This window comes from Sapajus apella, unplaced genomic scaffold (assembly GCF_009761245.1).
Source record: "Sapajus apella isolate SASKATOON/1434 unplaced genomic scaffold, GSC_monkey_1.0 scaffold2, whole genome shotgun sequence".
Lineage (NCBI taxonomy): Eukaryota > Metazoa > Chordata > Mammalia > Primates > Cebidae > Sapajus > Sapajus apella.
The window spans coordinates 87416810-87441318 of NW_022436942.1; the positions used below are offsets into that span (position 1 = coordinate 87416810).

Below are 24509 nucleotides of genomic sequence, written 5' to 3' on the forward strand. Positions count from 1 at the left end.
ACACCAACACTAATACTAATTCTATGTGCCAACACTAATGCCAACACCAACACCAACACTAACACTAATTCTATACGCCAATACTAATGCCAACACCAACATCAACAACGATACTAACACCAACAATAATACTAATTCTATGAATCAACACTAACGCCAACACTAACACTAATACTAATGCCAATGCAATATGACACTAACACTAATGCCAGCACTGACAATAATACTAACATTAATGCTAATGTCTTGTGCCAACACTAGCACCCAACGCCAATACTAACGCTAACACCAATCCAGCACTAATATTAACACTAACACTAACCTCATATAAACACTAATAAGAAGGCTAAATTCAACACCAAAACTAACACAAATGCGAACACTAATTCCAAGATTAACACTAACATCAAGACTAATATTAACACTAACACCAATATTAATGCAAATATTATCACTAACACTGACATTAACAGTAAAACCAGCACTAACACCAACACCAATGAACACTAATATTAACCCAAGTACTAACACTAAGACTACTAGCAGTAATACTATGTGCCAACACTAAGTTGAACACCCACACCAACACCAGTACCAACACAAACACCAACATGAATACTAACAGCAGTCTAACACTAACACTAACGTCAATGCCAGCACCAGCTCTAACACCAACACAAATGCTACGTGCCAACAGTAACTCCAACACCAACACTAACGGTACTAATGCCAACACTAATACAAACACTTTAATGCTAATACAAACACTAACACCAACAATGCCAGCACTAACACTATGCCAGCACTAATGAGAAGGCACACACTAACAGTCCTGCCATGTTATAAATAATAACAGGTAACACAGATTGAACCTTCACTGTGTGTTCTAGTGATGAGTATCTACTCGCTTTGTGAGTGCCTTCATCGTACCAACGTATTTTAGGGGAGCTGCAATGTGGCTGTTCCTGTCAGCATGCACTGGCGTTTTATTGCCATCCTGCTGCAAGACTAGCTGGGCAGGGAGAAGACTGTGTGACAGGGACTGTGGCTGTGGTATGCTGAACTTTCCAGTGCTCCTGTAGGCTCCTTATCTTCCAGCTGCCAATAGGTTTTCTGTAGACCATGGTCTACACCAACGGCTGACCGACCTTGACCCATGGGTCACCTCAGGCCCTCTGGCTGCTTTTGTGCATGAAGTTCTACTGGAACATTCTCCACCCTTCCATTTACAGGTCATCTATGGCTCCTTTCTTCCTACAACGGCCCAGCTGAGTAGTTGAGGCAGGAACCATGTGCCCAAAATATTTACTCTCTGACCGCTTCTCATCTACAATTACTTCACTGAATGTCCATACCCTCACCTCCCACCTTTCCTTCCATGGCCAGCTGGAGTCCATGCTCCTTACCAGAAATGGGTTTTTAATCTTTCTGAATTTGTTAGAAGCCATATGGATAAAAGGCCCATCAACTCGACTTAAACTGGCTTCAACCATAAAGAAACAGCATGCTTTGTGTTCCGAAGAAGTTCAGGGTTATGCTGTTTTGGATACAGAAGGAGCCTGAAGGCCCCCGGTCTCTACCTAGTGTTCTTGCGGCCAAGGTAGGCACAGGGGGCCAGGAGGCACTGGTGCAATGCTGCAATTACCTCCTATCTGCTACTTCCAAAGGCCTCTCCTTGGCCCTCCTTCTTCTTCCTGCTGGTGGCTCTGGGACCACTCCCTCTGCCCTGTCCAAGTCACCTGACCCTACCTTGATTAACCCCTTTCATCCCAGGGCACTGGATGGAGGAGTGAGGGTATGAACTCAGAGGCCTTCCTGCATTCTCGCCCTGGTTCTACACATTGGTTGGATACAAGGTTTGTGACGTTCATTATCTCCGTCTTTGTTTATCTGTAAAACATGGAGGTTAATATTCCTTCCCTCACAGGATTTGCGAGATTGAAATGATTTAAAGCGTGCTAATACCCACACACACATGCATATGCATTACCTGGCACATAGTGCAGTATGGACTGTATAGTCGTTAATTCCTATAACTACTGAATCCTTACATCCTGTTCTTTTCACGGCTGCTTCCCCCGCTTGCTCTAATAAAGTCACTCCCAGTCTTTTGTCATTAACTCATTTCTTGCCATTTCATTGTTTTCCTTAAGGGGACTCATTCATCCCCAGCCCTCACTTTTCCTCACATAATGGTAACAATCAGGAAATACTAACACAATTATCAACAGATAACATTGATTGTGTGCTTGCAATACACCTGTTTAGACTTGAGTGCAGTAACCGACTTGATTCCCACAACAAGCTTCAGGAGAGGAGGAGAGGCAGAGCAAGAGACACAAGGGTGGGAGGAGGAGGTCTGCATGACCTAACTGCAGTTCTGGAAGGGGAGAAGGCATGTGAAGACAGACTGAGAGTTTTTAGAAATAATGAAATGCCAATATTCAGGTTTAGGCCAGCACAATGAGGGAGAGAGAACCTCACCCTCGATAGGTTCTCCTGTCCAGGCAGTGCCTGGAGAAGCCCAGGGAAGTCTCAGAACTCAACATTTCTCCCCCTGCCCTGCGGACTAAGATCTCATCATTTGTCTTACCCCAGTCAGTAGTTCTCAACCATGGTTACCGATGAAAATCATCAGCAGTTCTTTAAAAACAAAAGCAATAGCCTTGTAATATAGTTTGAAGTCGGGCAGTGTGATGACTCCAGCTGTTTCTTGTTTTGTTTTGTTAAGGATTGTCTTGGCTATGCGGGCTATTTTTGCTTCCATATGAAGTTTAAGCCATGGAATACTGTGCAGCCATAAAAAAGGATGAGTTCATGTCCTTTGCAGGGACATAGATGAATCTGGAAATCATCATTCTCAGCAAACTGACACAAGAACAGAAAACCAAACACCGCATGTTCTTACTCATAAGTGGGTGTTGAACAATAAGAACACACAGGCACAGGGAGGGGAACATCACATACCGGGGCCTGAAGGACAGGGGACTAGGGGAGGAATAGCAGGGGGTGGGGTGTTAGGGGAGGGATAGCATTAGGAGAAATGCCTAATGTAGATGACAGGGTGATGGATGCAGGAAACCACCACCATGGCACGTGTACACCTATGTAACAAACCTGCACGATCTGCACATGTACCCCAGAACTTAAAGTATAATAAATACATTAAAAAACCAAAAACCAAAAACAAACAAAAATACAACATAACCTTTTGAGTCCTACTCCAAGTAATTTTGATTCAATTGTTCTGGGGGTACAGCCCTGGCATCAGTATTTCTTTTTTTTGGGGGGGGAGACATTAAAAAATCTGGAGACAACAGATGCTGGAGAGGATGTGGAGAAATAGGAACACTTTTACACTGTTGGTGGGAGTGTAAATTAGTTCAACCATTGTGGAAGACAGTGTGGCAATTCTTCAAGGATCTAGAAATAGAAATTCCATTTGACCCAGCAATCCCATTACTGGGTATATACCCAGAGGATTCTAAATCATTCTACTATAAAGACACATGCACACGTATGTTCACTGTGGCACTGTTCACAATAGCAAAGACTTGGAATCAATTCAAATACCCATCAATGAAAGACTAGATAAAGAAAACGTGGCACATATACGCCATGGAATACTATGCAGCCATAAAAAAGGATGAGTTCATGTCCTTTGCAGGGACATGGATGAATCTTGAAATCATCATTCTCAAAAAACTGATACAAGATCAGAAAACCAAACTCCACATGTTCTCACTCATAAGTGGGTGTTGAACAATGAAAACACATGGACACCAGGAGGGGAGCATCACACACTGGGGTTTGTTGAGGGGTTGCAGGCTAGAGGAGCGACAGTGGGGGTGCAGAGGTTGGGGAGGGATAACATTAGGAGAAATACCTAATGTAGGTGAAGGGGGGATGGAGGCAGCAAACCACCATGGTATGTGTATACCTATGTAACAATTCTGTAAGATCTGCACATGAACCCCAGAACTTAGAGTATAATAATTAATAATAATAATAATAATAATAATAAAAGCTTCCAGCTGACTGAACAACAAGACTGAGGGACTCAGAGTCCCCTGGAGGCATTTCCAGAACCTACACCCTGGAGACCTTTCCTCTGAGCCTCCCTCCTCAAAGAGATTCTGATTTCAGGGGTCTGCACATCCACATGCAGCATGCGCTCATTGACAACACCCCAACACCCTTCCCCCAAAAATGCTGACAGGTCAGTGGTTTGCAAAGTGTGGTCCCCAGGCCAGTGGCAGCTGTGTTGCTGGCGACCTCGTTAGAAATGCAGAGTCCTGGTGCCCTACCGTATACACTAAATCAGGGACTCTGGGCCAGGGCCCACCCTTGATGGAACAAGCCCTCCCCTGACCTCACCCCAGTGGTTTTGATGCACAGACATTCTGGGACCACTGTGATGTGATATTCCCAATTGTAAACATCTGCACTACACCCAATATGGTAAACTCAAATGTCTACAAAAACCGGCAGGTAATTCAAGTGAATAGACAGGGCCAGATACAAGGAAAAGAAAAGACCAGAGCCATCGAGGACATTGTGAACGTCGATCATGATAAATCTGGAAGACAGGCATCCCACCTGGGGAGGGCAATCTCTGCTTGCCTGCAATCTATGTTACAGGTGCAAAGATGCTCCTAGAATGAACAGATCTTTATTTCTCAGGTTCTAGAAGCTCAGATATTTAGGGGAAAAGTTCATTATTTTTCTAATGAGGCATGTAATTAACATTTTCAAATGGCTGAAGCCACACTCTATGGTCCAGTCAAAGCTCTATCTGTGCAACAAATGCAGCCTGTGCCTGCAAATTTCTGATTTGAAGGAAAGGGCCATGTACTCCTTACTATTTTTGCCCAGGGTGTGTGCTTGTGGAGGCTTGCATACACATTTGTTGAATGAGTGAGTGAATGAATGAGCCAAAGCTTGCACATCCATGGATAGTGCACATGGATAGTGCATGACACATGAATAGTGCATGTGGATATGGATAGTGCACATGGATATGACACATGGATAGTGCACATGGATAGTGCGTGACACATGGATAGTGCATGTGGATATGGATGGTGCACATGGATATGACACATGGATAGTGCACATGGATAGTGCGTGACACATGGATAGTGCATGTAGATATGGATAGTGCACATGGATATGACACATGGATAGTGCACATGGATAGTGCATGACACTTTTTTTTTTAAGTGTCAATCATCTGTTTTGGGGAAACTGGTTTAATGGATCAAAATTTAGATGCAGTGGCTTCTTGGGGATGCTGTCCTGTTTCTTTTCAGAATCGTAGTGGCTGGGGTGGTGGCTGAGAGTGTGTTAGGGCTTTGCTGAAGGCACACTAAACCTTCTTCAGTATAGATAGGAACAGGTCAGTCTGTGATTGTCCTGTTTTCTTTTTGAGGGGAGCCAAGTTCACGTAATTACCTTAGGCTGCTGCTCAGAAACTTGGCCGAATAAGAACCATTCTCCTAAACCTCCCCTAAGAAACTTTGCAAAAACTCATCCTGAAAAGTCTTGAGTGCCTTCCTCTCATGAAGATAAATAAACTCCAGGGAGCTTAAACACTTCAGCAAGGAACTCACGCCAAACTGAGGTTGTTTTCTTCCTGCAGGTAATCTACATCACTCAGAAATGCCCATCAAAACTTGCAGTGACAGGTGTACAACAGAAAGAGCAAATAAATGTTATGTAAGGACTGTGGCTGAGACTTTCCCCGGGAAACATAAACATCCCCCAGAACTCCGCCACTCATTCGTCAGGCTTCTCAGAAAACACACCCATGCCACTGTCAGACAGACATATTTTTCCTGACAAGATCATCATTTTAAAATTAATATTTAAAAAAGCAACCATGTTTTTATTGTCACCATTTCCCCCTTAACAAGAATTAGAAATGGAATAAAATAACTTCATTCTCAAAGTGGTTTTGTGGCACTGCACATTTTTTGGTAACTGGCGGAGGATGCTGTGCCATGGATCAAACTGTACACTTCTCAGTGATGGGTGGAAAAAATAAAACCTGGGTCTGAGCAGGACATACAGCCATTACTGTCAATTACAGCTTCTGCTCAGAAACATGAAGAGATTGGATCCTCCGCTGTCCACTGTTCCCTTCAATACATTTTTATAAGAGGTGGGAATACAAACCCCGGACATGAAAGGAGCCATGAGGAGGACGGCCCGGAGAATGGAAATACTTCCCTGCAGTCCAAGTACTTGACCCAGTTGGTCAATACAATTATTGAGATCAGTTGGCTCAGAAACGACAGTAAGTGTTTTCCTCGCTAATCTCTACTAAGGAAACAGCTAGATCTCTCTGGGCCTGCATGAGTTCTTAGAAACTATTGTGAGGTCCCTGTGATAGGTAGAATAAAGTACTCCCAAATATAGGCCATCCTGGAGAAGGGGGTGACAGAGGGATACCCGCAGGGAGGATTGTGGGAGCAGGGTCTAGCAGCATAGACGCTGGGTGGCGTGCCAGGCTCGGCAGTGCTGAATTCTGCACACACAATGCCCGCAAAGGAAGGTAATAACATGAGACACCACGTCAGCTCAGACACATAACATAAAATGACCACACACGGTATGATTTCATTTACAGAAATCATCCAGAAATGGCAAATCTATCACAGAAAGTTTTGTGGTTGCCTGGGGACAGAGGTGACAGACTGGCTGCAAAAGCTCACAGGAATCTTATGGGGGTGATAGAGACATTCTAAAGTGGGATGTGGTAATGGCTGCACGCCTCTGTAAATACATGCACAGCCTTTAACTTGCATACCCAGAAGAGTATGAATTTTATGGAATGTAAATTATGCTTCGATAAAGCTCTTAAGAGGCTGCATGTACTTCACCCACCACACCTCTATATAAGTATTCCTCTAGAAATATCAGTACCCCCAAAAAATTTTATCAGTAAACATATGGGAGGCACCAAATAGAAATTAAATTTCATTATGGAAAACTAGAGGCAGCAATTTTTACCCATTAGATTGGTGCAAATGGAAATGTTTGACAATATTAGGGATAGCAAGAATGAGGAATGGTGCTCTAATATGAGACTGATGGACTTTTGATTTGGCAAAGCCACCTTGGAGAGGAATTTGTCAGTATTGGTAAAACAGAAAATACTCATAACCTGAAGTCCAGTAACTAAGTATACACCCATACAAATGTATCTGCCCATAAAAGTGGGTAGTTACTTAGTTACTTGGCTTCAGGTTATGAGTATTTTGTAATGTTCCTATGGAGATTTGCACAAGGACGTTCACTGAACACGTTTATACTAGTGAAAAAGGGATAACAACAAAAACGTCCAGACAGGCAGATGTGCGCTAAAAGAATGGACATTCTTTCTGTAGACTGCAAATGAGGCATATTAACACATATAAGAAGGATATGAGATGTCTTTGTAAGATAAAATACTATTATGTCTGTATGTGTATCTACATAGATATATCTGTACATCTACATCTACAGAGATGTACATAAATATCTATATATCTATAGATAAAATATATATCTATATACTAATCTATATATCTAGATGTATTTGTATATAGATATATCTATAATATACTGATACAGATTTATCTAAATTTAATACACATTGATATAACATATAATATATAGTATATACTATATATGTGATATAAATCATACATATATTATATATAATGTATTGTAAAATAATATAGTATATATTATAAAGTATACAATATAGAGTATATGATATATTATCGAGATTATATATTTACATAGATATAATATATACTAAATAGATATCTAATATCTATATATTAGATGTAGATATCTATTATAATATAGATTATAATCATATCTAAATATAATATATGTCTATTATAACTATATAATATATATTATATAGCTACCTATATAGATATAAACAATTATATATCTGTACGTACAGAGATAGATAATAGAGATAGATATGGGTATGTCTTGGCATGAACAAATCTCAAAAACAAATTCCATAAAAAACGGTGGAATGATATGCTCACTATCATTATTTCTGTAAAATTAGCATAAACACATTTATGTAAAAGAGACACAGTAAACACACCGGCAGAAGTGCCCAGTGGAACAGCGGGTAGAGGAGGGGGACTGGAGATGAGGGCTGTGTTGGGGACTCTGATTACCACCCACATTTCATTCTCGTCCTCTCTTTTACTACTAGAACCCTGGGCTGTAGACTGGGCACACACCCTGCAGTCAGATGGTTGGGAGTGGACACGTGACCAAGAGCAAGCCAGTGGAAGAGAACGAACCATTTGTGTGATTTCAAGGTCACGTCCACAAGAGAACTCGCCGTGTGCTACTTCCTCTCTTCCTTTCCTACTGGCTGGGAGGAGGGCTTGATGTTGCTGGGCCATTGCTGTCCCTGTGGATAAGGTCACTAAGAGACTGGAGGAGAGCAGCAGATGGAAGGAGCTGGGACTTTGGAAGTCCATGGAGAGCAGACATGCTTTCCTTTGGTGGTGGTTTTGGCAGCTTGGGTTTCTCGTAGAGACAGAAGTAAACCTGTGATTGTCCTCACTCATTGCTAATGATTTTTTCTTAAAGCGCCTCCACTCAACACTCTCATAAAGGTATGGCATGTTTAATGATGACTTTATACCTCCAAATTTTTGTTTCTTAAAAATATCCAAGAGCAAATACAAAAAAGCAATATTCTTGCTAATTTTTATGGGGGCAATGTATATCTATATTGCCTATATGTTATTGCTATGTCTTTGGGTTTTTGTAACTTGACAATGTAACCAAGAAGTATGAAGGCAGTCACATTGCTTGCACACCTGAGATTGTGACTTCACATTTGTTTTCACTAGGGATATCTCACATAAACCTACTTACTGGTTTGTGGGTGAATCTATGTAAATCTCATATCATCTCCCAAGTCCTGAGCAAAAAAATAACCCCATTCTTAATCTCATAGGCATATTGACAATATTCTTCTGGTTTTTTGGTTCAAAGGGGTGTATAGAGCCCATTTTCCACTTTCAACAGCTCACCTCTCTCAGAACCTCTCAACATAGAAAATCTAATAATGTTTATTAACCTCTTTAAATGGTCTTTTATAAATTCTTCTTTGCCCTGTGAGCTTTCAGAAGAGAATATTGCTTGTCTGGGAGGCTGAGTTTGCCACGCCCATCACTCACCAAGTGTGTGTTTGTCACTTAGGATCAGAAATCAGGTTTAATTATGGTCTTGATGAACAAGGGTCTTTAAAACATGCCCAATCTAAATTATGTTATGCATTTAAACTTTCCAGTGAACGCCATAAAACTAAATGAAATATAGCTCTGGAAAGCTATCAGATTGGTATCCATCAGAAATTTCACATTTTCTCATTTGGGTCTAGGAGGACGAGCAGAGAAAGGAAACTGGGAATTCAGGAAAACTATAAGAATGACACCTTCCTGTTTCTTCCCCAATGCCCAGAAATGTGTCTGATATAATCAGTGATTATGATTGAGGTTGAGTGAATTTCACAAATAATTTCACTCTCCTTTATGAGTCAAAGCTTTCTTTCCAAAATTTTCCTAGAATAGAACTGAAAGTCAAATTCCACAGTAGCATCCAGTTTGGAGAACTCACACCTGCATTGGCTGGACTGAGCTCTGCTTTGGTTCATCTCAGACTGTGATGTCAGAAGGCATTTAAGATACCAGAAACTCACAGGCAGAGGCAGAGTTGATGGCCTCTGCAACCAGGGACTTTTGTTTTAGGCCAAAGACTTTCTACATGGGGAAATCCTAGAAAAACAGGTGTATGTGGGATCTGAAAGTTATGTGCTCCAGTTCTCTCAGCCAGACCCAGCACCCCATGTTGCTTTTGTGCCACAAACATTAATTGTATGCCTACTGTTTGATAAGCACGGTACGGAGTGCAGGAGACATGTTCTGGGCAAACAGACATAAACCTTGTCTATCTCTGACACTTTTGGCTGCAAGTAAGAGAAAGCACAACAGATGGTGGCTTAAATCATAGGGAAATGCTTTCTTTAAAAGAAGCCTGGAGATAAATGGTCTCAGCTCAGTGATACCATCATCTTTCCCTGCTTCTGAACTGCTATCCTTAGTGCCTGATTTTTTCCCTCCTGAAGCTTGTCACTTCATGGCTGCAAGATGGCTCCCTAAGCTCCAGGCATCACTTCCTCATTTGACTGTGTCTGTAGGAAGCAGAGCAAGGGAGAGCTCTTTTGTGGGGCTCACTTCTTGTATGTGGGAAGCCCAATCTTTCCAAGAAGACAATCAGCAAATATGCCTTTATGTCTCCTTGAGCAGTACCAGGAAACTTGTTCATTCTATCATAAGGGATGATGGAAAGGTATCTGGGTTGGCCTGAATAATGTGGACAGGCAAAGGGGTAGGGGGTTGGCTGTGGAGCAGTCACCAGGGCATGATGAGGACCACGTCTTCACTGTAGGGAAAGACACATGATATATAAATTGTAATTGTAGCAATACTATAGGTGGGGAAGATTGGATGCCCCCATAAAGACTTCTGTTATATCCTAGCCACCTAGCAATTCATCCCATGGGGAAGTTTTCATTATGAAAAATTTAATCTGAGAGCTTCCTCCTCTCTCAACCTCTCTCAATAAAGGGAACACTTCTTAGAAGATGCATATCTATTTATATATTTATCCATCCACCTATCCATCTATCCATCCATCCATCCATCCATCCATCTACCAATTGTCTTGGTCTGTTTCGTGCTGCTATAAAAGAATACCTGAGTATAGTAATTTGTAATAAACAGAAATTTATTTGGCTTATGGCTCCAGAGGTTGGGGCATCCAAGATCGAGGGGCTTAGAGTGGCCATGAAGCCAGATGGCCAAGGTCATGGCCAAGTCTGGGGGGGACCTTCTTGCTGCACCATCCCATGGCAGAATGTGGAAGGGCAAAGGAGCACACACATGGGACAAGGGCATGGGGACTGACCTCATCCTTGTATTAGGAGCCCACTCCAGTGATAGCCAACCCACTCCTGCAAAAGCTAACCCACTCCAGTGATAACCAACCCACTCCTACAATAGCTAACCCATTCCAGTGATAACCAACTACTTCCTCAATAGCTTACCCACTCCCACCATAACCAACCCACTGCTGCAATAGCTAACCCCTTCCCATGATAAACAACCCCTCCTGCAACAGCTAACTCACTCCTGAAATAACTGCATTAATCCACTTGTGACAACAGAGCCCTCATGAGCTTCTCAACTCTCAAAGGTCCCACCTTTCTACCCTGGTGCACTGGGGATTAAGTTTCCAGGACATGAGCTTTGGGTAACACATTCGCATCACAGCACCTATCTACTTGTATAGCAAAGAATGAGGACATCTCAAAAACAATTCCAGTAAGATTTCACCAGGAATTTGAGAAAAGTGGCTATAACAATTATATGCATGATTAGGATCTGCAGTTCTCCTAGGAATTATACTAATTTTGAAAATAGAAAGCAAAGAGAGAGGAATTAACTCATATTGCAAAGCCATAATAGGTAAAACTATGTGGCACATAGGAACCAATATACAAATATACATGGTGAACAGGGAAGACAATTTGGAAAGAGTTATATGTATGTGTGTACATATATTCTTTTATTTTTTTGAGACAGAGTTTCACTCTATTGCCAGGTTGGAGTGCGGTGGCATGATCTCGGCTCACTGCAACTCCACCTCCCGAGTTCAAGTGATTCTCCTCCCTCAGCCTCCCAAGTAGCTAGGATTAGGTGCACACCACCACACCTAGCTAATATTTGTATTTTTAGTAGAGATAGGGTTTCACCATGTTGGCCAGGATGGTTCTGATTTCTTGACCTTGTGACCTGCCCGCCTCGGCCTGCCAAAGTGTTGGATTGCAGGTGTGAGCCACCACGCCTGGCCCTAGAATTTTCATACAGTTAACATTTGTATTATAGAAGGTGATATTAAAATTAGTAGGAACACAGATTATTTCATAAATATTTGGTAAAGTGTGATTATGATGATAGATCATTATGTAAAAAGAAAAATTACAATTTTCTAATTGCATACAACAATACGTTCTAGACAGAGAAATATGGTTTCATCTAGAATAGGTCCCAGGAAGGAGGAGAGCCCCTGACAGCTTCCCTTGTGTCCCAGGAACGATAAGTGAGGCCCCAAATGCAGAATGGGGAAAAGGCCAAGTAGGGGGTGGTGTGGGAACAAACACATAAGGTCAGAACTCCAAAAAGACTATCCAGTCGCAGACACATTAGTCAAGAGCGCGTCCTCTGAATTTAAAACCTGCTGGCATCTGCTAGGCTGGCAAGCCTGCAGCCTGCCAGGGGGTCTGCGGTCCAGGCTGTCGACCCGCCTGATGATGTTGTTGTTCTGTTTTGCTTCAGGCTTTTGGCAGCCTGAAGCCATGATTTTCAGTTTCTGTCTCTAGTGATAAGTGGAAAAGACAGAAAGGAAAGGGCGTTCCTGGCCCAGCCGGAAAATGGAACTGAGAACCCCCTGCCGTCTTCCCTCCTTCTGACCTCCCTGCCAGGCTCGGTCCTCGATCCTCTTCACAGGGACAGCCACCTCCGCTATTTTCACAACAGAAATTCCTGGTTCCGCCCCTCAAAAATCCAGTTAACCAACCTCAGCACCCAATGGACTCAACATGAAAAGAGAGCTGTAAAATTTGTATTTTCTCAAAGAAAAATAATTGGGGAAAATCTATCATCTTTGTGCCAGGCTAAATAGATAACGTTTTTCAAATTAACTATATGTTGTTCCATTTGAATGGGAAAGCAACCAATATCTTGGTGGAAAAAATGTGAGTCATATCACGTTGGTCATGTAGAAAGTATTCCATGAAGAAAAATGCAGCAAAACGTATTCAGGTGTGGTTTTGCAACAGTGAAAAACGTTTAGCACACGCGAGTAAGAGTGTATCCATCTGCGGCTCCGGAGTGAGGGGCTGAAATGCTCCTCTTTCATTCCACCACCGAAGTGTGCCCTGAATCTCACCGTCCGTTTTCCTTTTCTACACGGAGCCATGACAAAGCTGCGTGACTTTTGGCTGTAGAATTATTAAAGCATGTCATTCTGAAACTGCCATGCTTGACCACTACGATCTATTCGGGAGGATACAGTGAAAGGCTTGGGATTCTGCAGAAACCCCCAGACCAGGTGTTTACATAAAGGCAACAGTTACAGGACCACCCCATATGTCAGCCCTGGGGTAACGTGGTTTACAAGGACAGAGCATGGTGGCTATGCGTGTAATCCCAGCCCTTGGTGAGGCTGAGGCAGAAAGATTGCTTGAGGCCAGGAGTTCGAGACCAGCCTGGACAGTATTGTGAGACTTCGTCCCTACAAAAGGTTTTATAAAATTAGCCAAGCATGGTGGCATGGGTCTGAAGTCCCAGATACTTGGGGAGGCTGAGATGGGAGGATGGCTGGAGCCTGGGATGTAGAAGTTGCAATGAGCCGAGATCATGCCACTGCACTCTAGCCTGGGCAAAGAGCGAGGCCCTGTCTTAAAAAAAAAAATACGTACATCATTTAATCCTCACCCTAACCATGTGAGGGATTTGGCTAGTCAGTACCTTACAAATAAGGAGGTGAAAGCACAGAGAGAGTAAGCCACTCTTCCAAGGTCACACAGATAATAAGCTCGGATTGCAGCCCAGCCCTCTGGCTCCAGTCTGAGTGCCATTCTCCCCACTCCTCAACCCCCACCTCTGTTCTCCTGACTCCTCACTCTGAGCATCTAGCACAGGGCCCCGTACTCTGGAGGTGTTTGATGACATGTAAAGATCTGAACTGATCCAGTCAGGTCAGCCTGAGGAATGACGTGCCTCGTCTCCTCTCCACGGGTCCCCTGGGTCTGTGACAATGGGTGCCTGTGTTTCAGTACAACCCGGGGACGTGAGGGAGGGTAGCGTGTTCTCAGTGAAGCTGGGACTCGAGGGCTGCATTTGCTTCCATTTCCACAACCCGGAGTCTCCAGAGGCAAGAAGCAACTCCTTCAGGCTGCTGGGGAATGTGCTGCTGAGGGCTCAGGTTTCCTATGCGCACATCCATCACCTGCTGTCGGAACTTGATGTCGCTGCATGGCTGGGGAATGGCAGAGAGAGAGAGACGGGGAACTCTTCAGAGAGTCTTGATTATAAACCTCAGCAGCTTTCCCAGAAGCATGTCCCTGAGGTCGGCACAAAGTTCAAATCCAGGTGTTGTCTAGAAACCAACATTTGTTTGATCCTGTACAGCTCTGGCTCTGTGGCATTTTCACCAGGAAAGGAGGAAGATTGGCTGTGATCATCCGTCCCAGTAGGAAGATCGGCTGCAATCAGCCTTCAGAGTCCCTCTGAAAAGGTGTCCCGTGAGGGATGGGTCACTGCATTGTCCACGGGTCTGTGAGACTTCCTGACTTCAGCGCTCGGCTGGAAATGCTAAATCTCAACCCACCAACATGCCGCAACACTTTGGTACAAGCGCAGGCACCATTTCTCTTTCCTTTTCTTTTCTTAAGACAGGGTCTTGCTCTGTCACCCAGGCTGCAGTTCGGTGGTGCGATCACAGCTCACTGTAGCCTCAGCCTCCTGGGCTCAAGCCTTCCTCCCATCTCAGCCTCCTAAGTCATTTTTAAAACTGAATTCTTTCTTTCTCACTGACTGTGACGTCAAGGGGATGGGTGAGGGGTCTGGTGGGACAGCCACCATCTGCAGCAATGGAGGAGCTCCTGTGAGACTGAGGACGGAGTCCGGGGGGTATTTCTCGCAACACCCACAGTCGGCTTGTTCCAGAACGTCCACTTACGTAAAGCAGTAGCTTCTGCTTCGTTTTGCTAGTTTGGGCTGTGTGTTCAGTCACAGGCCGCTGAAGGAGACCCCACTGATAGAAACGTTTTCCAGGATTGTGGCAGGCACCTTGTAAATTCAAACTCAGTCCTACATACAAACCATCGGAGGAATTAGTTATAACCAAACCATATTCTTCATCTGGAACTTTCCTTCCAAACCAACTCTGTACCCAGAGGGAAGAGGTCCCACGAGTTGAGTAATTCCTCTCGACTGGCATCGAAGACTTGTCAGCCAAGGTGACTGCTCCAACCCGGGGGGGTTACATCTTGACTAGGCTGGGAAACAGCAACTGGCTTTCGAAAACACTCCCAGGCATGTCCCTCTTAGGAGAATTTAGACACAGACTTTAGAATACACACATAACTCGCTGAAAGAAGACAGTACAGCAAGGACTAAATTCACAACACAGGTGTTAGGGGTGACGGAAAAGCATTCACGCGGAGTGACGAGGAAAGTGCATTGATGCATTTAAAACAGATTTTAACCTGGGAAAACTCAGCTCTCACACAACTTTTGAGGAACACATCTGTTGTGGAAAGTGCAATGAACTTGAAATGGGAAAAGCAAAGCTGACAAAAGCAAAGACCCTTCCGGAGCAATTTGCTGACATTCATGCAATTACCATTCATCGAACCTCCACTTTGCGCCAGGCAAGAATGCAGGGAAACCGAGAGACCGGCCCCTGCTGCTGACCTTCTGTTGACTGGCACAGAGTTAGAAAATTAATGTTAAAACCTGGTAAATGATAGTGGTACATGTATGAAGGGGAAAGAGAACAATAAGGGTGCTTGTCAGGAAGGAAGGCAGAGGAGACTCTGCAGAGGGGACATTTTAGCGAAGACCTAAGACAGGTGAGAGGTAGCCAAGGGGTACCAAAGAAGAGCTTGTTCCAGGCAGGAGGAGAGGCGGGATCCAAGGCCTTGAGGTTGGCCTGTGCTTTGTGTGTTGGGGGGTCAGCAAGGATGCCCATGTGCATGGAGAGACGTGAGCAAACAAGGGATCAGTAGGTGATGGGGTCAGAGAGAAAAGGAGCCGGAAGCTGTACAGCCTTGAGAGGGCTTAAGGTTTTACTTGTCACATGAGATGAGGATGCAGCTGGAAGCTTTTCTTTCTTTTTTTAAAAAAGTTAGCATGGAAGTGTATTGGGCCATTTTGCGTTATAAAAACCTGAAACTGGGTGGGGGGGTTGTTTGTTTGTTTATTTGTTTGTTTATGTGAGACAGAGTCTCACTCTGTTGCCCAGGCTGGAGTGCAGCGGTGCGATCTCGGCTCATTGCAACCTCTGCCTCTCGGGTTCAAGCAATTCTCCTGCCTCAGACTCTTCAGTAGCTGGGACCACAGGCACATGCCACCATGCCAAGCTAATTCCTATATTTTTGGTAGAGACAGGGTTTCACTGTGTTGGCCAGGCAGGTCTCAAACTCCTGACCTCAAGTGTTCCGCCTGCTTTAGCCTCCCAAAGTGCTGGGATTACAGGTGTGAGCCACTGCACCTCACCAAGAGTGGGTAATTTATAAAGAAAAGAAGAGGTTCAATCAGTTCGTTTCTGCAGGCTGTACAGGCAGCCTAGCACCAGGATCTGCTTCTGGGGAGGCCTCGGGGAACTTCCAGTCATGGCAGCAGCAGAAGAGGGCATTGCACAGTGAGAGTGGGAACAAGGGAGAGACAGCGGGGGCAGGAGGGTGAAGGGGAGATGCCATCCTTTTTTTAAACAACCAGATCTCCTGTGAGCTACCTGAGGGAGAACTCACTCATCACCCAGGGGATGGTGTAAGCCAGTCACGAGGGATCCACCCCCACGATCCCAGTCAAGTCCCACCAGGCCCCACCTCCAAAACTGGGGACTGCATTTCAATATGAGGCTTGCAAAGGCACAGATCCAAACCCTGCCAGGAAGCCACCTGACTTTGCATGATGAAAAGATCATTTATTTTCTTAACATGAAGATGGATGCCAAGTAAGCATAAGGCTGTAGGAAAGACTGACAGTAGGACCCCAGGTGGATGTGAATTAAGCGAGGACAGGGCTCCTCCATGTACGTCTTTCAATAGCATTTTAATTTTTGAACATCTACATGTATTTGTTTTCTCATCAGATGAGGCTGCTATAGCAAAATACTAGAGGCTTGCTGGCCTCAGCCTCAGAAACGTGTTCCTTATGCCTCTGAAGGCTGGAAGCCCGAGATCAAGGGCCACTGATTGGGCTCCTGGCGAGGGCTCTCTGACTGGCCTGCAGACAGGTGCCTTCTCATTGCTCACACGGGGGGAGACAAACAGGAAGCTTTCTGGTGTCGTTCTTTATAATGGTACTAATCTCATCATGGGGCTCCACCCTCATGACCTCATCCAAATCTAATCACCCCCAAAGGCCCCCATCTCCTAAAACCCCACACTGGAGTTAGGGCATCAACATCATGTAAATCTTGGGGAGACGTGAACATCAGCCCATAACCATTAGACTGAAAGAAGACATAAATATGGGCTCCCCTGGCTGCCGTGGGGAGAGCAGGCTGTGGGCCTGGGACAGAGGCAGGGAGAGGGGTCAGGAGGTACTGAGCGGCCCCAGGGCAGGTGTTGCAGCTTGGACCAGGGGTGCTGTGGGGAGGTGAAGAGGAATGGCAGGCTTGGGGTGTCTTTTTGGGAGCAGAACCAGCAGGATTTTCTGTGGGCTTGGGTAAACAGAGTAGTCAGGATGTCTCCTTCGAAGACCTCCAGATTTCTTTCTTACGGTGCCCTTGTAAGAAAAGATGGCGGATTTAATTAGGAAGACGATTCCTGATTCCCCTGCAAGCCCTCCCAGAGTCCATCACTATTTAGGTGACTTCCCTTGAATCTTAAAAAAATTAGGGGGGAAGAGTTCATGGAAGATACCAGGTCTTTTTCTTTAGTAAGCGTTCTTTTATCTGAAGGGAAAATCTCATCAGATTCTCACTCACATTTTAGATAACAGCATGTTAGACAAATCAATTAAATCCCTCAAATCCATTAATTCACTCAGAAATCTTATAAAAATATAAAATCTTATAAAAATAAAAAAAGAAGTATTCTTTCCTCATAAACATACGTGCATTTCATGATGATTATATTAAAAAAATATTGTACCTGTTAAGATTTAAGTCAGATATTTGTATTTTAGAATAAATCAACTTTAGCTTTGCGACATACACTTTTTGAAAACAGTACATGTCTGTATACATTAACAAAGTGAATTAGACACAAAGAAAGTTTTGTAAGCAGTCTTCACAATGTATTTTTTTTTTTTTTTAATTAAGATGGAGCCTCGCTCCATTGCCCAGGCCGGAGTGCAGTGGCACGGTCTCAGCTCACTGCAACCTCCATCTCCTAGGTTCAAGCAATTCTCCTGTCTCAGCCTCCCAAGTAGCTGGGACTACCGGTGCCTGCCACCACGCCTGGCTGAGTTTTGTATTTTTAGTAGAGATGGGGTTTTACCTTGTTGGTCAGGCTGGTCTTGAACTCATGATCTCAGTTGATCCACCGGCCTCTGCCTCCCAAAGTGCTAGGATTACAGACGTGAGGCACCGGGCCGGGCCCAAGATGTGTTTTTTCACAAAAAAATGTATCCATATATAGACGAACACACACGAGCATACACGTGTGCGCATATGTATATGCAATGTAGATATGAACACATGTGTACACGCATATGCACCACATACTGGGCAAGCACATGCACTTTCACTAAAGACATAACGGAAAATGGGTTACTTCGTATCATGGACGGTGCGCTGTGTAATCAGACTCCATTGTAGACGGCAGCACTGCGCCCCCACCCGCGCTGAGCCGTGCAAGTGTTCAGGTATCTTCTAGCCTGTACTCCCGCCAGAAGTATCCCTTGTTATGCACAAAACTTAAGAGTTTTGTTTCCAGCCCTTAATTTTTCTCCCTGTCTCATATCTGTCTGGTTCCAATCCAGTCTGCATATTAATGACAGATTTATTTTCCCTTAACAATGGTCTCTATTAGATAAAGCAGAAGGTATTTGATCAAAGCATAGCAGCTGCAGGAAAAGGCTACTCAGAACGAATTTTGAACCAGGTTCCAACATTTCAAAGTCAAAAATGAAAAGAAATTTTTTAAAGCTTTGATTAAGACTTGGACAATGAAGCTAAAATTATTAAATTAGTTTGCTTCACAGCACTTCAGCAGCGTTTAGGTTATAATTACAACCGCAGGCTAATTCTCAGGAAAACACAAAGACTGCAGCCCAACTCCGTATCTCATTAAGACAATGAGTACAGAGGATCACAATGTTAATCTGTTAAGTGTAAACCTTTAACACACAACACAACACTTATAACCCTGACTGTCACTTCTTCATCTATAAGAATTCTGGGATCCTTAGAAATGGGAAGTGGCCCTGTCCTCTCTGTCTCTGGGAAGCCTAGAGGGAAAGTCACCAGGTGGTGACTTTCTTTCTTTTGGTTATTTATCTTCTCAGAACTAAGTACAAAAATTTCTAAATAACTTTTAGTGGAATTACCTTAAATATCACCATGAATAGATACTAAATTATTAAAATACATGAATCTGTTTCCAGATTTTAAAAATCTAGGCCTGTAACCCATTTTTCTTTCCTTTTCTTTTTTTTCTTTTTGAGAAGGAGTCTTTCTCTGTCACCAGGCCGGAGTGCAGTGGCACGATCTCGGCTCACCGCAACCTCCGCCTTCCAGGTTCAAGCGATTCTCCAGCCTCAGCCTGGTGAGTAGCTGGGACTGTAGGCGTGCACCACCATGCCCAGCTAATTTTTATATTTTTAGTAGAGATGGGGTTTCACCATGTTAGCCAGGATGATCTCGATCTTTTGACCTCGTGATCCACCCACCTCGGCCTCCCAAAGTGCTGGGATTACAGGTGTTAGCCACCGTGCCTGGCCCCCATTTTTCTTAATCTTCAAGTTAAAATTTAGCTAATCTTAATATAAATAGCCAGAGATGGAGAGTGATTTCCATACTGGAAGAGAGTGCAGAGCTTCTCCAGTAGCCTAAGTTCACCTGGCCTCCTTAGCCTGTGTCTTCACGATATCCTCAGAGTCCTTCTGCCTGTGTCCCTCCACCTCCGCGTATTAGAATCTAAGTGATCTGTTCCTCTCTGGCTTAATGTGAGGACCTAGGAGAGCACCGATATGCATTAGCCTTTAACACACATCCACCAAACAGGAGTTGTTCTATCCCTATATCAATGACATGTTTTTTTAAGCATGTAGTTTTATAATTTATTTGTAGAATGTGCTTTTTCTTCATTACTTCTATTCTATGAATGATTTCGGCTATTTTAAGCATCTGTTTTTCTAGAGGAATTTTAGAATTATTTTGTTATTTTTCTGAACACCCTGCTAGAAGTTTTCAAAATTCTAGTAAGAACACTGAACTGTTAGCATTACTGCATTTATAGATTACTTTGTAGTGAATCAACTGCTTTTTGATAGTAGCTATTCAATCATCTCAGAATATAAAATGCCATTCCAATACTGATATCTTAATTCTCAGCCCTTAGCAAAGTTTGGGAGTTTTTTTTTCCTATTGTTTTCAAAAAATTTTCCTTGAGGTTATTCTTTGGTACTTTAAATTTTTATACAAGGCAATTTTTATATACCATTGAGAGCTGTTCAGGAGAAAAATAAAGTAGACTGTAAGTCCATGAGTCCTCACATTTCTGGGTCATGAACCTATCTGAAAATATGGTGGCTTCAGACATTTATGAAAACTCTCTGTCTAAATAAACATATGTATATATCTACCTGTGTTTGTAAATATATTCATGTGTACATATGTGCACAAATATGTGTGTGTGTGGCTCATACTTTGTCAGACTTTCATAGACTCCAGCCCTATTTATGTACCACACTTAGGTAAATCTGCTGCAGTACTTCTTAAGGAGAGAGACTGGGACACATGCAAAGAGAGAAACTCTTTTTTTTTTTTTTTTTTTTTTTTTTGGAGACAGAATCTCACTGTTTTGCCCAGGCTGGAGTGCAGTAGTGCAATCTTGGCTCACTACAACCTCCGCCTTCTGTGTTCAAGTGATTCTCCTGCCTCAACCTCCTGAGTACCTGGGATTACAGGTGCCCACCACCATGCCTAGCTAATTTTTGTATTTTCAGTAGACATGGTTTTTCACCATGTTGGCCAGGCTGGTCTCGAACTCCTAACTTCAGGTGATCCACCTGCCTCAGCCTCCCAAAGGGCTAAGATTACAGGTGTGAGCCACCATTCCTGGCCAGAGAAATTCTCTTTTATTTGAAGTGGTTATTATATGGATCTGTCTGTATTCCAGCCTACTTATGTCTCTCCTGGGCAAAAAGAAAGAGTAAGGCGTAAAGCTAAGGTAAAAATCGGTGTGTCTGACCCTCACACAACACTACACTCCCTTGCACACATGTACGCACATGTGCATGAGTGCACACACACACACACACACACACACACACAAAGGCTTAGAAGAGGACAAGCCACTGAGGCATGACAATGTGAATATATTCCTGCATACTTCCAGAAAAAACGTTAAAAGAATGTGTGAAAGCTGGTTGGCATGATGGCTCATGCCTGTAATCTCAGCACTTTGGGAAGCAAAGGCAGGTGAATAACCTGACTTTGAGAGTTCAAGACCAGCCTGATCAACATGGGGAAGCCCCATTTCTACTAAAAATACAAAAATTAGCTGGGTGTGGTGGTGCATGCCTGTAATCCCAGCTACTCAGGAGGCTGAGGCAGGAGAATCTCTTGAACCTGGACGGCAGAGATTGCGGTGAGCCGAGGTCGCACCATTGCACTCTAGGCTGGGCAACAAGAGTGAAACTTCATTTAAAAAAAATGTGTAAAAGCTTTCTATGTTTTTGAATAATTTCCGTTCTAGCAGCAAAACACACCATGTAAAAGAAATTTTTATCCTGTTGGAGCTGACAACGTAGTGGTGAATCATTTGTGTAAATTATGAATTACCAGTTTCAGCAATTTGATAGGCTAATTTGTCACCAACATTATGAGACGCCCCCATATTGTTCTAACTCCCGTAAAATAAATAAAAGCATTTCTTTGCATATGGAGTGTGAAAACAAGAGGTACCTATAAATAGTAAATAGTAAATACACATATTTGGACACAATATTACTTCTTATCATTACATTACAGAGCTTCCCCATTACCTATTCCAGGGAGTGTAAATACCTCTTATCTGCAAAGTCTTCCCTGAGAAAGCGGTTCCACTTCTGCACGTGTGCAGACATTGCAGAGACCTGTGCTTTATGAGGACTATTAGTTAACGGAGATTTTTGAATCTTAGCATGTGTATACCTAGGACAGTCACTTAAAGTTCTGAATGCTTCATTAGAGCATAAACCCTCCTCTAAATAGAAACATGGAATCCTCTGCCCCGTTTCTTCTGGGGCGCTGTCACCCAGTGGGACTTTGTCCCGTGATGGATGTGTTCCAATGATGGATGTGTTCCAAGTCTGCTCATCCACTACAGCGGCCGTGAGGTCTGCATGGATCCTGAGCACCTGAGAGGTGGCCAGAGCCACCGAGGAATGAAGCTTTTCATTCTAGTTAATTCTAAGTTCACCCTGTAGCAATAGTACAATAGTGTATTAGTCCGTTCTCATGCTGAAGATAAAGACATACCTGAGATTGGATACTTTATAAAGAAAAAGAGTTTTGTTTGTTGGTTGTTTTGCCAGGGTCTCACTCTGTCCCCAGGCTGGAGTGCAGTGGCGCAATCTCAATTCATTGCAATCTCCGCCTGTGTGGTTCAAGCAATTCTCTTGCCTCAGCCTCTTGAGTAGCTGGGATTATAGGCACCCACCACCACTCCCGGCTAATTTTGTATTTTTAGTAGAGACAGGGTTTCACCATGTTGGCCAGGATGGTCTCAATCTCCTGACCTTGTGATCTGCCCTCCTCGGTCTCCCAAAGTGCTGGGATTACAGGCGTGAGCCACCACTGTGCCTGGCCTTCTCAATGAACTTTTAAAGTACTTGTCTGACTCCAGAAAAAAAATCTGATGTTAATTTTATTGAAAGTGAATTGAAGTTATATGTTAACTTTTTTAAACCTTTAAGTTCAGGAGTATATGTGCATACATTGCATACATAAACTTGCGTCATGGGTTTGTCATATCTTAAGGAGATGGGACAGCTTCATGATATTAACACTTAATTTGAGGACATGGTAATCATCATTTCTAGCAGTTTTGCTGGACAATTAAGGGTATTTTATAGTTTCTTATATTCAGACTTTGAAATGTTTTTAAGTTTATGAGTAAGAGCTTGATTTAAAATTTTGTATCATTTTACGTGGGTCTTATTGTTTTGTTGTTGTTTACAAATATGAATGCCATTAATTTCATGCTGATCTTTATCAACTCATTATTTCATTAATTTTTCTTTCTGCTTTTTAATGTTTCCCATTGATTTCTGAGAATTTTCTGGGTACACAATTATGTCGTTTGTAAGAGAGATGGTTTTACATTTCCGTTATCCATTCTAATGCTTATACTTGCTTTTAATTATCTGATTGATAAATTAATATCACCAACACAGTGTTAAGTGATGGTGGAGACAGCAGCCACCTCTGTTACGTTCCTGACTTCAGTAAACTATTCTGCTTTAGTAATTTATGGTTTTAGCTTTGTTTTGCTTCGGATTTTTGTTTTCCGGGACAATATCTTCCTCTGTTGCCCAGGCTGGAGTGCAGTGGTGTGATCTTGACTCACTGCAACCTCTACCTCCCAGGATCAAGGGATCTTCCAGCCTCAGCCTTCTGAGTAGCTGGGACCATGTCCAGCTAATTTTTATTTTTTTTTGTAGAGACGGGGTCTTGCTCTGTTGCTCAGGGTGGTCTTGAACTCTTGGACTCAAGCAATCCTCCCACCTCGGCCTCCCGAGGTGTTGAGATTACAGGTGTGACCCACCATGATCAGTCTAATTGCTGCTATTTTTAATAGCCAATTTCAGTTAGAGTGATATTGCTGAGCCATCACTAGAGTGATATTCTCTGAGGCTCTGAGGGGACAGAACATCTCTCGGCTCTTGACTCCCCTCGTTCTGTGACATTATCATCTCCTGTTCATCGGCAGTCCGTCTTCCACAAATGTATCAGGATCAATTCTTCCCCAGTGTTCTTACTCCCATTGTTCTCACTGTGTTACGTTCACTGCTTTCTTCCTTTCTTTACAATATTGCATATGGTACCTTGGCAGGTAGGAGGTGAACAGGGTTGTTTAATCTGCCTCCTTCAACTACAATTACCAAATGAAATTTTGACTGTAATGAAGTACTCTAACAATCCACACTTTTTATTCATTTTTTTAAAATTAGTCTGTTAACAGTAATCTACCTTAGAATGTCAGAACAACTAGCCAAGATATCAGAAAATCCCATTTCAAAGACACTCTAAAAAAACTACCAAATATTTCTGTCATTAAAATTTATTTTAAAAAACGCCCATTGCTTGTGTGGAGTCCAAATTCCTGTCCTGAAGAAAACATGACAGGATATGACAGGCTGTCTCCCTGAAGCATGAACAGCTTAAATAAATTGATTTGTTTATTCAGGAACCTTCTGTGGGAGGCATCGCTAGCTGTCTATGCAAAATCCATTTTCTTCTTTTCCCCCTAC

At 43.1% G+C, this 24509-nt stretch overlaps 1 protein-coding gene across 1 annotated transcript in view; it reads right to left on the reverse strand.

Annotated features, from left to right (window-relative positions):
- Window positions 1–24509, reverse strand: part of TMEM132D (transmembrane protein 132D) — an 844637-nt gene that overhangs the window by 316734 nt on the left and 503394 nt on the right. The gene's annotated exons all lie outside the window — the stretch shown is intronic.